Here is a 12,346-nt window from a genome sequence, read left to right as displayed (position 1 = left end):
AAAAGCAATGCCTATAAAAGCATACGTCCCCCAGCAAACTTGTTTTTCCTCCTTTCGTATGGTACAACCTTCCAACTGGCTGACCAAGCCAGAAAACAGAATCTTTCCCAACTCCTTTTCCTCATCCTGCACATTCAAGCAATCACCATGACCTGACACTTCTTCCCCCGCAGTCTTCTTTGTGTGATTTTCTTCTCTCCACCCACTGCTACTTCTCCTTCCCTGGCAGAGCAAACCATGCTCACCTCCACTGTTCCCAGCCTGAGCCACCACAGTAGCTTCCTAATGGAATCCTCTGCCCTCAGTCTCCCTCCCTCCCACCACCCTCCATGCAGCAACCAGAGATCTTTCTAAACTAAATCCTAACCAAGTCTCCCCCTGACTTAAAACCTTCAGTGGTGTCCCACGGCTCCTGGAATAAAGATAACAGTCCTTCACAAGGGTAAGAGAGCCCCAAGCATCTCTCCCTCACTCCCCAGCTCCAGCTATATTGAGCCCTTCTCTCTTATTCTCTTGCCAAGCTGAGACATTCACCTACTTGACTTACTCTCCCTCAGGCCCCACCATCCTTCTCCTGGCTAACTCCTCTTCCTCCTCCTCCTCCAGGTCTCCCTCAGCCTCCCTCATTCCCCAGGGCTTGTTGGAGGCTCTGTCATGTGCTCCAGTATCACCACACCATACTGCCTCTCTCAGGGCACTTATCCTGATGCGCTACCATTGCCTGTTCGAATCCCACTAGGACCAGATCCACTTGTACACCATTGTATCCACTGCCCTTAGCACAGCCTCTGGCACATAGGAGACTACATGGTTGAATGAGTTGAATGAGACTACATGGTTGAATACTGGTTGAATGAGCGAACACACTTGGTCCTAGAATCCTCTGAGGCATGCTGACATGGAAACAAGCCGTGATATATGGTCATCTCGGAAATCTTCCAAACAAGGAATTACTGCTGGAAAGTCTGATTTAAGTCTGTATCTTCACACCTAGGCTCCAGGAATTTTTAAAAATTTTGTTGTTGTTTTTTTCTACTTTTCTCTAGCTCTGATTTTGTTGTTGTTATTGTTCCCAAGAATTAATAGGTTTTCCTAATGTGATAAATACTTGATATCTCACTCACTTCCTACAAGGTCAGCTTTTAGGCCAAATAATTAATAGACATTTAAAGTGAAATACCATGGGGGCACCCGGCTGGCTCAGTTGGTAGAGCATGTGATTCTTGATCTTGGAGTCATGAGTTTGGGCCCCACACTGGGTACAGAGTTTACTTATAAATATGTAAATAAATAAATAAATAAAGTGGAATGTCAGTGGCATGTAAGAAACAGGAAAATTTAAAAAAAGGAATACTGGAAATCTGCCCTAGGAAAGCTTACAATCTGAGCCATCAGTAGTTACTCTTGCTTCAGAGCCCCAGAGACGTAGATTAAACTCAGATCGGTGTATATCAGAAGCAAATTGCTTTGTTTTAACCAATGCAAACTCTCCCAAAGGGCATCAGAATGGACAACATCTGGCTGTTGTCTGGTAATTATTAGATCCTGTGTCTATCAAAAGCATAGTGATTCATTTCCTGGACTCTCCTAATAACTTATTCACTAACTTTAAACAGTAAACTATTCTCTGTAGTTATATCTATAAAGTAATAATAACCCCTTAGAGTAATTCTTTAATTCTTCCAAGCAATTTTTTTGTATATTATTTAATGTGAGCCTTGAAAGAACTCTGTGCTGCTGGGAACAGCATTCCTAATTTAAAAATAAGTTTAATATGATGTCCAGGTCACCTAGCCGCTAAGGTTGAGAACTGGGACTATTAGCTGGACGTTCTGACTTCTGGTCCAGAACTTCTTCCACTTGCCCAATACTGCCTCTCACTGATTTTTTTAAATTTTGTTCTAATTTAAAAAAACATGTGGAGGGAAGAAGGTAAGTAAAACGCACACTTCTTAAAATTCAGATGAAATCTTGGACACCTCACCTTAACTTCAGTGCTAGGAACAGCCCTGCAGAGAAGCAACTGATTGAAGCAATGAAAAAAATCAAGCTGGGAGGGGAGGGGGCGCCAGGGTAGCTCAGTCGGTTAAGTGTCTGACTTGATATTAGCTCAGGTCACGATCTCATGGTTTGTGAGATGGAGCCCCTCGTAGGGCTCTGCACTGACAGCGTGGAGGCTGCTTGGGATTCTCTCTCTCTGCTAAAAAAAAGATCAAGCTGGGGATTCTCCAAGACTTCTCATATAGGCAAGCCACGGGAGTAGGGTTCAAATTTTATGGCTATTGAGTTGCCAATGATAACTATAAAATTTGGCCTGACTACTCCACTAAATAAAAGATACTGCATTAGCTGCCAAACACCTGTTCGTCTAAGAGACGCTGTGTGCCAAAAAAAAAAGCCAGAGGGAAAAATCTTTCAGTGCACATTCAGTAAGTCCTTTTTGGATCCTGTGGCAGATATACGCTCTCTTATGCCTAATGGGTAACACACGGATGTTACCTGAGTCCCAAATCATGTCTTATGGAAATTTTGGCCCAATTTAAACTGCTTATAACCCCATCATAAGAATGGCATCCAGTTCAAAACAAAGGAGGATTATATTTAGAAATAAATGGTAAGTCAAAGCTGTACTCAGATGAAAATTCATATCCCTCGATACTTTTACAAGGAAAAACATTAACCAACCATTTTATTCAAGAAATTAGAATAAGAACACACATGTACACAACACAAAGGAAAAAAATGATTTTTTAAAACAGACAATTAAAATAGACAAGTCTCTAGCATGCATTTCCATGAAAATAATAACACGGGGTAAAGTGAGAAAGGGAATCATAATTACAAGTGCAGGAGCTATTTTCTAAATTATACAAATTTAATTTATAGTCAATAAATTAAAATCTTTTAGGTTGAAAGGCTTGTTTTAATTTTTGAGAAAGAGAGTGTGAGGGGGAGAGGGGGCAGAGAGAGTGGGAGAGAGAGAGAATCCCAAGCAGGCTCTGTACTGTCAGCACAGAGCCCGACTCAGGGCTTGAACTCATGAACAGTGAGATCATGACCTGAGCCAAAGTCGGACGCTTAACCAACTGAGCCACCCAGGCGCCCCATAAGGCCTGTTTTATAAGGAAATGCAAATTGCCAAAACTGGCTGAAGGAGTAGACAACTGGAATAAACATAGCAAAAGCCTGTCACGTATTTATCCTTTCTCCTCAAATTCAAAGTTTTATAGGTAAATCACTTCTGACATTCAAGGAAGGGAATTCCTATGTTATTTCATCTATTTGGGAACATACAAAAAAATGGAAACTTCCAATTTCATTTAATAAGAGAAATTCTGATATAGAAAACCTGACAAAGAGTTAAGAGAGAAAAAATTCACATACACATATGTAAAATATGGTGTTCAATTGTTCATTCCAAATATGCATTGAGTGCCTACTATGTACCAGGACTGTTTTAGGCGCTAGGGGTACAGCAGTGAACAAAATAGTCTATGCTCTCATAGAGCTCACATTTGGCTAATGGAAGCAAGGATAAACAAACAAACGGGTAAGTATGAAATGTCAGCTAGTGACAGTTCAGCATAGTAAGGGAGGGAACAGGAAAGTTTCCATTTTATATAAAGTTGTGAAAGAAGACCTCACTGGCAAGGTGGTATTTGACTAGAGACTTAAAGGAATTAAGGGAACAAGCATATTTCAGACATAGGGAATGAAAAATACAAAGCCCTGGGATGGGAATATACATGAAATGTTCAAAGAAGAGTCAGAGGCTCCAATATTAATAAATGTAGATGCATAAACAATAAGCAGAATTTTACAATACAGAAAAAGTATAATACATAATAACAAAGTTTATTTCAGAATTGCAATGATATCCAATATTAGAATTAATGAGATTACATTAATAGATTAAATAAGAACACCTATACGATCATCTCAAAAGAAACTGAAAAAGTAGTTAATACTAATTTAAAAAACAAATTCATAGTAACCTGGAACTAAAAGGAAGTAGTTCAAATATCACTTCCTGAGGGAAGCTTTCTCTAACCTCCCCTGGTTTATGCCAGGCCTCCCTGTTACAGTGTAAGCCTCCCTGCTTATACTGTCCTGTACCATTCCTTTGTTATTTTTTTAATCATAACTATAACTAAACTAATTTTCGGCCTAAGTGTAAGACAACATTAGAATCCTTAAAAAAGTGAGGAGTTTAGAGGGGCCTGGCTGCCTCACTGGTAGCGCATGCAACTCTTGGCCTCAGGGTAGTGAGTTTGACCCCACACTGGGCATGAAGCCTACTAAAAATAAAAAATAGGGGCGCCTGGGTGGCTCAGTCGGTTGAGCGTCTGACTTTGGCTCAGGTCATGATCTTGTGGTAAGTTCGAGCCCCGCACTGGGCTCTGTGCTGACAGCTCGGAGCCTGGGGCCTGCTTCAGATTCTGTGTCTCCCCCACTCTCTGCCCCTCCCCTGCTCATGCTCTGTGTCTCTCTGTCTCTCAATAATAAATAAACATTAAAAAAAAATTTAATAAAAAATAAATGAGGAGTTAAAATTTTTTTTAACGTTTATTTATTTTTGAGAGAGAGAGAGAAACACAGTGTGAGCAGGGGAGGGGCAGAGAGAGGAGGAGACACAGAATCCGAAGCAGGCTCCAGGCTCTGAGCTGTCAGCACAGAGCCCGATGTGGGGCTTGAACTCACGAACCACGAGATCATGACCTGAGCCGAAGTCAGACACTTAACCAACTGAGCCACCCAGGTGCCCCAAGTAAGTGAGGAGTTTAAAAAACATGACACCTTTAGGGACACCTGGGTGACTCAATCAATTAAGCATCAACTCTTGGTTTCGGCTCAGGTCATGATCTCACAGCCTTGTGGGTTCAAGCCCCATATTGGGCTCTGTGCTGGCAGTGCAGAGCCTGCTTGGAATTCTCTCTCTCCCTCTCTCTCTGTCCCTCCCCTTCTTGTGCTGTCTCTGTCTCTCTCACAATAACTTTTAAAAATTAAAAGAAATTAAAAATTAAAAATACGACACTTTCAATTAATAAACTGGGAATAAAGACCTAATGGGACCACGCAGCAACAACTTTTAAATTTTTTTTTTTAAGTTTATTTATTTTGAGAGAGAGACAGAGACAGAGTAGAGGAGAGGCAGAGAGAGGGAGAGACAGAATCCCAAGCAGGCTCTGTGCTGCCAACACAGAGCCTGACGCAGGGCTCAAACTCAACAAACCATGAGATCATGACCTGAGACAAGATCAAGAGTCAGATGTTTAACCAACTGAACCACCCAGGTGCCCCAATAACTTTTAAATTTTAATGAATTGTCTAAAAGGACATAGAATCACAACCATCACAAGAAAAATGTAGTTTTTAATCAAAAGTATACAGAAAAATAGAAAGTAGATGATTACAGAAATAGATCAACTGGCCAGATTTATGTACATACTTATCATTTACTGAAGATTTCCACTTTCACATTTAAAAGAGTAAAAGTAATAACTTCAAATGAAAATAATATGTAGATTAGAAATGTAATTATAACAATCTAATTTAAAAATGGACAAAGGGGGCACCCGGGTGGCTCAGTCGGATAAGCGTCCAAATTCAGCTCAGGTCACGATCTCACAGTCCATGAGTTTGAGGTCCGCAGCAGGTTCTGACAGCTCAGAGCCTGAAGCCTGCTTCGGATTCTGTCTCCCTCTCTCTCTGCCCCTCCCCTGCTCGTGTTCTGTCTTTCTCTGTGTCTCAAAAATAAGTAACGTTAAAAAAATTTTTGTTTTTGGGGCGCCTGGGTGGCGCAGTCGGTTAAGCGTCTGACTTCAGCCAGGTCATGATCTCGCGGTCCGTGAGTTCGAGCCCCGCGTCAGGCTCTGCGCTGATGGCTCAGAGCCTGGAGCCTGTTTCCGATTCTGTGTCTCCCTCTCTCTCTGCCCCTCCCCCGTTCATGCTCTGTCTCTCTCTGTCCCAAAAATAAATAAACGTTGAAAAAAAAAAATTTTTTTTGTTTTTAATGGACAAAGGATCTGTGTAGATATCTTTTCAAAGATGTACAAATGGCCCAATAAGCACATGAAAAAAAAATGCTTATCAACAGCCATCATGGAAATGCAAATCAAAACCACAATGGAGGGGCACATGGGTGGCTCAGTCAGTTAAGTGTCCAACTCCTGATTTTGGCTCAGGTCATGATCTCAGGGTTCATGGTTGGACTCTATGCTGGCAGTGTAGAGCCTATTTGGGATTCTCTCTCTTTCTCTCTCTGCCCCTCCCCTGCTTGCGCTCACTCACACGCACACGCTCCCTCTCTCTCTCAAAATAAATAAATAAATTTAAACAGTTTGGCAATTCCTCAAAGAGTTAAATATAGAGTTACCATATGACCCAGCAATTCTATACCTAGGTATCTACCTAAGAGAATTGAAATGACATGTTAAAAAAATAAAAAGAGTAAAATAAATGTAACATAAATTGGTCTATTCCATGAATGTGGTATATTGCTCCATTTATTTAAGCCTTTTCGATTTCTTTCATCAGTATTTTACAGCTTTCAGCATACAGATCTAAAATATATTCCATTAGATTTATACCTAAATCTCTCATGTGTCTTTTTTTTCACTCAACTGTAAATGGTCCTATTTTAAATTTCAATTTCTATACAAATTTTTGTAAACTGACTTTGTATTCTGCAACCCTGGTAAACTATATGTAATTCTCATCAGAGGGTTGCTCCCTTATTTGTAAAGCTAGGAATTACGATTTTCACATTGCACTATAGCTAAGAAACTAAAACTTTAAAAGTAAATTTGTTAAAATGCGAATTCTTCCCAAACTGATTTATAGATTCAACACAATTCCAATGAAAATCCCAGAAAGATTTTTCAAATAGAAATAGATAAGCTAATTCTATAATTTATATGGAAAAGCAAATGAACCAAAAGAACAAAAACAATCATGAAAAAGAAGAAAAAAGTTGGAGAACTCACAATACCTGGTTTCCAGTCTTACTTTAAAGCTACAATAATTGAGACAGAGTGGATGTTGGTGAAAACATACATATAGATCAATGAAACAGAACAGGAAGTCCAGAAGTGGACACACCCATGTATGGCCAACTGATTTTCATCAAAGAACAAAGACAATTCAATGGAAAAATGGATTTTTAAAAAATGGGAAAAAGAACAGTCTTTTCAACAAACGGGGCTAGAACTGAACATTCACATACAAAAAAATTCACACATACACACACACACACACACACACACACACACACAAACGAACCTAACTCACATGATATACAAAAATTAACTCAAAATGGATGAAAGACTAAATATAATGCCTAAAACTATAAAACTTCTAAAAGAAAACACAGAAAGTATATAAAACACAGAAAATCTTTTTGAACTTGGGGTAGGCAAAGATATCTTCAATAGGATACTGAAAACGCAATCCATTAAAGATGGGACTTTATCAAAATTTAGAACTTCTTTTCTGAAAACTACTGTTCATAAAATGAAAAGACAAGACATAAACTGTGTGAAAATCATATAATTGATAAAGGACTTGCACCCAGAATATATAAAGACCTCTCAAAACTCAATCATAAGAAAATAACGCAATAAAAAATATGCAAAAGATTTGGGCATTTCAACAAAGATATAGAGATGACAATAAAGGCATGAAAAAATGCCTCTCACCATCATCAATCGTTAGCAAAATGCAAATTAAAATCATGAGATACCATGGGGCACCTGGGCGGCTCAATTGGTTAAGCATCCAGCTCTTGATCTCGGCTCAGGTCATGATCTCATGGTTTGTGAGATCAAGCTCAGCACTGGGCTCTCTGCTGACAGAGCAGAGACTGCTTGGGATTCTCTCTCTCCCACTCTCTCTCTCTGCGCTTCCCCTGCTCACATTCTGTCCTTCTCAAAATAAACTTAAAACAAAGCCGTGAGATACCAATACCTATCAGAAGGGCTAAAATTTTACAAACTTGTAAGACCATGCACTAACAAGGATGCTGGTAGGAATGTAAAATGGTATAGCTACTTTGGAAAACAATTTGACAGTTTCTTATAAAGTTAACATACACCTATCATATGACCCATTAATTCCACTCCTGGGGATTTATATATCCAAGTGATCTGTTCACATAGAAACCCGTGTGTGAATGTTTGCAGAAGCATTCGCAATTGTCCAAAGTACAAATTACTAAGACGTCCTTCGGCTGGCAAAGGGATAAACCAAGTGGTGCATCGGCACAAAAGAACAGCAGTCAGCAATGAGAAGGGACAAACTACAGATACACGCGACATGATGACTCTCAGGCATTATATACTAACATCAAAGAGGTCATATTCAGAAAGCTCCATACTGTATGATTCCACTGAAGTGCCATTCTGGAAGAGGCAAAACTGCAGAGGCAGAGAACAGTTCAGTGTTTGCCCAAGGCTGGGTGTGGAAGGAGAGGCCGACAGAAAGGGCAGCACGAGGGAATTTGAGGGGGTAATGACACTATTCTGTATTTTGGGTATGGCGGTGGTTACATGACCGTAGGTAACGGCTGAAATGTGAAAAATTGCTCACTAAAAAGGGTAAATATTACTGCATGCAAATTATACCTTGATTTTAAGACTGGGAAAAATACATGTATAATATGTCTCAAAATATACTTGTTATTTGTACGCTAACCAAAGTTTCTACAGAAAAAAGAGAAGTGTAAGAACAAAGACTGCTTCTTTCTAGGCGTCCTCTCAACTTCCGACACATCCTATGAATCATGGCCCCATCTGAAAAACGTATGTACTTAATGTACAAATCAAAACTGCATTCTTTTCCAGAGGAATGTGATTCTTATAAACAAACATGAGGAGAAATCACTAACAGCTAGGAAACAACAAGAAAGACAAATAGTACATTTTGAACTCCTTACATCGTTGTAACACTGACGAAACTTCAGGGAACAGAAATAACCCTGGATTACAACGCAGATTTATATGATTGAGACATTATTTATTACCATAAAATAGATATAAAATGCCACACACAAAAAATTATCCTTTCTCTTACGCTCTCTTTGTAAAGAGTAGAAAACGAGTATAATTTATAGAAAGAAAATAAAGAAAAAAGGGTAAAAAAACATGAGTAGAACTGGAAACAGAAGTAGGGTCAGATTACAAACCTGTCCATAGGCTCTTAAGGTCGATTCTCCCATTTTCCAGTTTATTTGCACCTCTCAAGAAATTTATCTGAGGGGCGCCTGGGTGGCTCAGTCAGTTAAGTATCCGACTCTTGATTTCAGCTCAGGTCAGGATCTCGCAGTTCGTGAGTTTGAGCCCCGTGTGGGGCTCTGTGCTGACAGCTCAGAGCCTGGAGCTTGCTTTGGATTCTGCGTCTCCCTCTCTCTCTCTGCCCCTCCCCCATTTGCACGCGCGCGCGTTCTCTCTCTCTCTTCTCTCTCTCTCAAAAATAAACATAAAAAAAAAAAAAAGAAATTTATCTAAGACTCTGCTTTCTCCCCCAAAACTGTGGCCCCACAGGACAGAGCTAGTCAATCTCTTCTCATAATCCTCTAATACTTACTGACCCACTTTGTGGATCTTTTCATGATGAGAATATTTATTGAAGTTACTGGATGCCAAGAACTGTGCTAAGTGCTATACCTGCACTAGTTCATTGAACACTCATAGAACCCCACAAAGGTAAGTGCTATTGTTACTCACTTTATATTTTAAAAAATTGAGGCACAAAAACGTTCAATTATTTGCCAAAGTCACATGGCTAATAAGTGGTGAACCAGAATTTTATCCCAGGTAGTCTAATTCCAAGAGCCCAGTCTGTAAATTGCTACATATAAAGATTAAGTTATTCATTCAACATCTATTGAGTACCAAGCACTAATTCATTCCTACACTAACGATAGACATAAGAACAACCAGGTTCGGAGTGCCTGGGGTGGCTCAGTTGACTGAGTGTCAGACTCTTGATCTAGGCTCAGGTCATGAGCTCACAGTTTACGGGATCGAGCCCCAGGCGTGGGGCTCTGTGCTGGTAGCACCAAGGCTGCTTGGGCTTCTCTCTCTCCCCGCCTCTCTCTGCCCCTCCCCCACTCATGCACACACTCGCTCCAACTAAATAAACTTAAAAACAAAAGAGTAAGACCAGGTTTTACTCTACCCTCCAAGAACTTCTGGTCTAGCTGGGCAAGGCTAACAACAAAGAAGTATAATACACTGAGTATATCCTGTGTGGGGGAAGTGACGGGGGTGACAGGGAAAACCTGGGGTTAGCAGAGAAAGCTCCTCAGCATTGTCTATGTCCATCACAACAATATGAGTGTCCCATATTTTAGTCTCCCATGGTTCTAGCAGGCTGTGAACAAACACTGCTGAATGAACAGCTTAAAGTTGACCTACCTCCTCTACTTCTGTTGTGCCTGTACCTACTGCCGCTCTAAAACTTAACTCAAAAAGATGCGACAAGAATGGGTCGCCTGGATGGTTCAGTCGGTTAAGCTTCCCACTTCGGCTCAGGTCATGATCTCATGGATGTTGAGTTTGAGCCCCGCGTCAGGCTCTGTGCTGACAGCTCGGAGCCTGGAGCCTGCTTCTGATTCTGTGTTTCCCTCTCTTTCTGCCCCTTCCCCACTAGCACTCGGTCTCTCTCTCTCTCTCTCTCTCTCTCTCTCTCTCTCAAAAATACACATTAAAAAAAAAAAAAATGTGACAAGAAGCCAAAAACTACATTTATCTTGCTGTCCACTGTATATCCTTCACTCATTCATTTAATAAACATTTACTGATGGCTGATTGTGAGTCAGCCACTGCTCTTGGCATGGAGTACAGTGGTGAACATGTAAGATAAAGACCCTGCTCTCCTGGAAGTCACATTCGAGTGGATGAAACAATCAAAGAAATGCAAAAACCCCCACACGAACAAAACAAAAAACTGAACCAGATCTTTCAATTCATTTTAAATGCTACAAGAAAATAAAATGAGGAAATATGATCATCAACAATATCAGGTGTTAATTTAAATTGGGAAGACCAAGCTGTGCAGGGGACATGTTGGTTTAAAAAAATCTTTATTTTATTTTATTTTTAGAGAAAGAAACACTAAAAACCTCATTCAAAATTGGGAGCCAGAATTAACCTGTGTCATTTACAAAGAATTGCAATTATATTTTTTCCCAAAATTTATACACGGCTCAATTGTGCTGGGGCGCCTGGGTGACTCAGTCAGTGAAGTGTCCGACTTTGGCTCAGGTCATGATTTCACAGTTCGTGGGTTTGATCCCCACATCAGGCTCTGTGCTGACAGCTTGCTTCAGATTTGGTGTCTCCCTCTCTCTCTTCCCCTCCCCGGTTCACACTCTCTCTCAAAAATAAACATTTTTAAAAATTTTTTTTAAAAGAAAAAAAGAAAAAGAACAGATGCTGTTCACACATTCACCAATTTTATATATAAAACTGATTTGATTTTCATAAGCAGTGGCTTTGCTTTACTTCAGTAAAGAAATTTTGGCCATATTGGGGCGCCTGGGTGGCTCAGTTGGTTGAGCGTCTGACTTTGGCTCAGGTCATGATCTCACGGTCCGTGAGTTCGAGCCCCGAGTCGGGTTCTGTGCCGACAGCTTGGAGCCTGGCGCCTACTTCTGATTCTGTGTCTCCCTCTCTCTCTGTCCCTCCCCTGCTCACTTTCTGTCTTTCTATCAAAATTTAATAAACACTAAAAACAATTTTAAGACATTTTGGCCATATTGCATTCATGATTTTTTTTTTTTTAGCCTTTATGCTGCTTCTAAAAAAGGGAACGGCTTCTAAGGAGCTACCTGCATGAACAAAGGTCCTGGCAAAAGGATGCAAAAACTTGCTTCTATAACACTTAGGGTTTTTGTCTCAAAGGCACAATATTCAAATCCAACATTTGAAAGAATGTAACATGTAACATAACATTCTGTATTTCAAAACGCTTTAAAATGGCTTCTGGAAGGAAATTGTATGTATAGAGTAACAAAGGTAGTTATTTTTTACAAACGTTGCAAGTAAATGGACATGAGGTTTTAAAAAATTAATTAACACTGATTTTGGCAAGTCATTTAACTGCTCTGAGCCTCCATTTCTTTCCCACAGGTAAAATGACATTAGAGGATCCCTCATGGGTCCTCTTCCAGCCCTAAATGCCTTGATTCTCCTAAGGAAATAGGATGTATATGATTCAGAAACTTTATGCATGAGGAAGGCAGGTGTTATTGTGGGCACTTTTTAAAAAGTGCTCATGTGGGGTTCAGTTTTTATGACAATTTTCTTCTGATGCTATAGGTGAGGTAAGGGTGTAAAACAAGTGA

At 40.1% G+C, this 12,346-nt stretch overlaps 1 protein-coding gene across 3 annotated transcripts in view; it reads right to left on the bottom strand.

The window, feature by feature from the left end:
• STXBP1 (syntaxin binding protein 1) overlaps nucleotides 1-12,346 on the bottom strand; it is a 74,171-nt gene that overhangs the window by 60,120 nt on the left and 1,705 nt on the right. The gene's annotated exons all lie outside the window — the stretch shown is intronic.

The sequence above is a fragment of the Felis catus genome, chromosome D4 (genome assembly GCF_018350175.1).
Source record: "Felis catus isolate Fca126 chromosome D4, F.catus_Fca126_mat1.0, whole genome shotgun sequence".
Lineage (NCBI taxonomy): Eukaryota > Metazoa > Chordata > Mammalia > Carnivora > Felidae > Felis > Felis catus.
The sequence above is the reverse complement of the archived record's forward strand: the minus strand, read 5'-3'. Positions and strand labels throughout refer to the sequence as shown.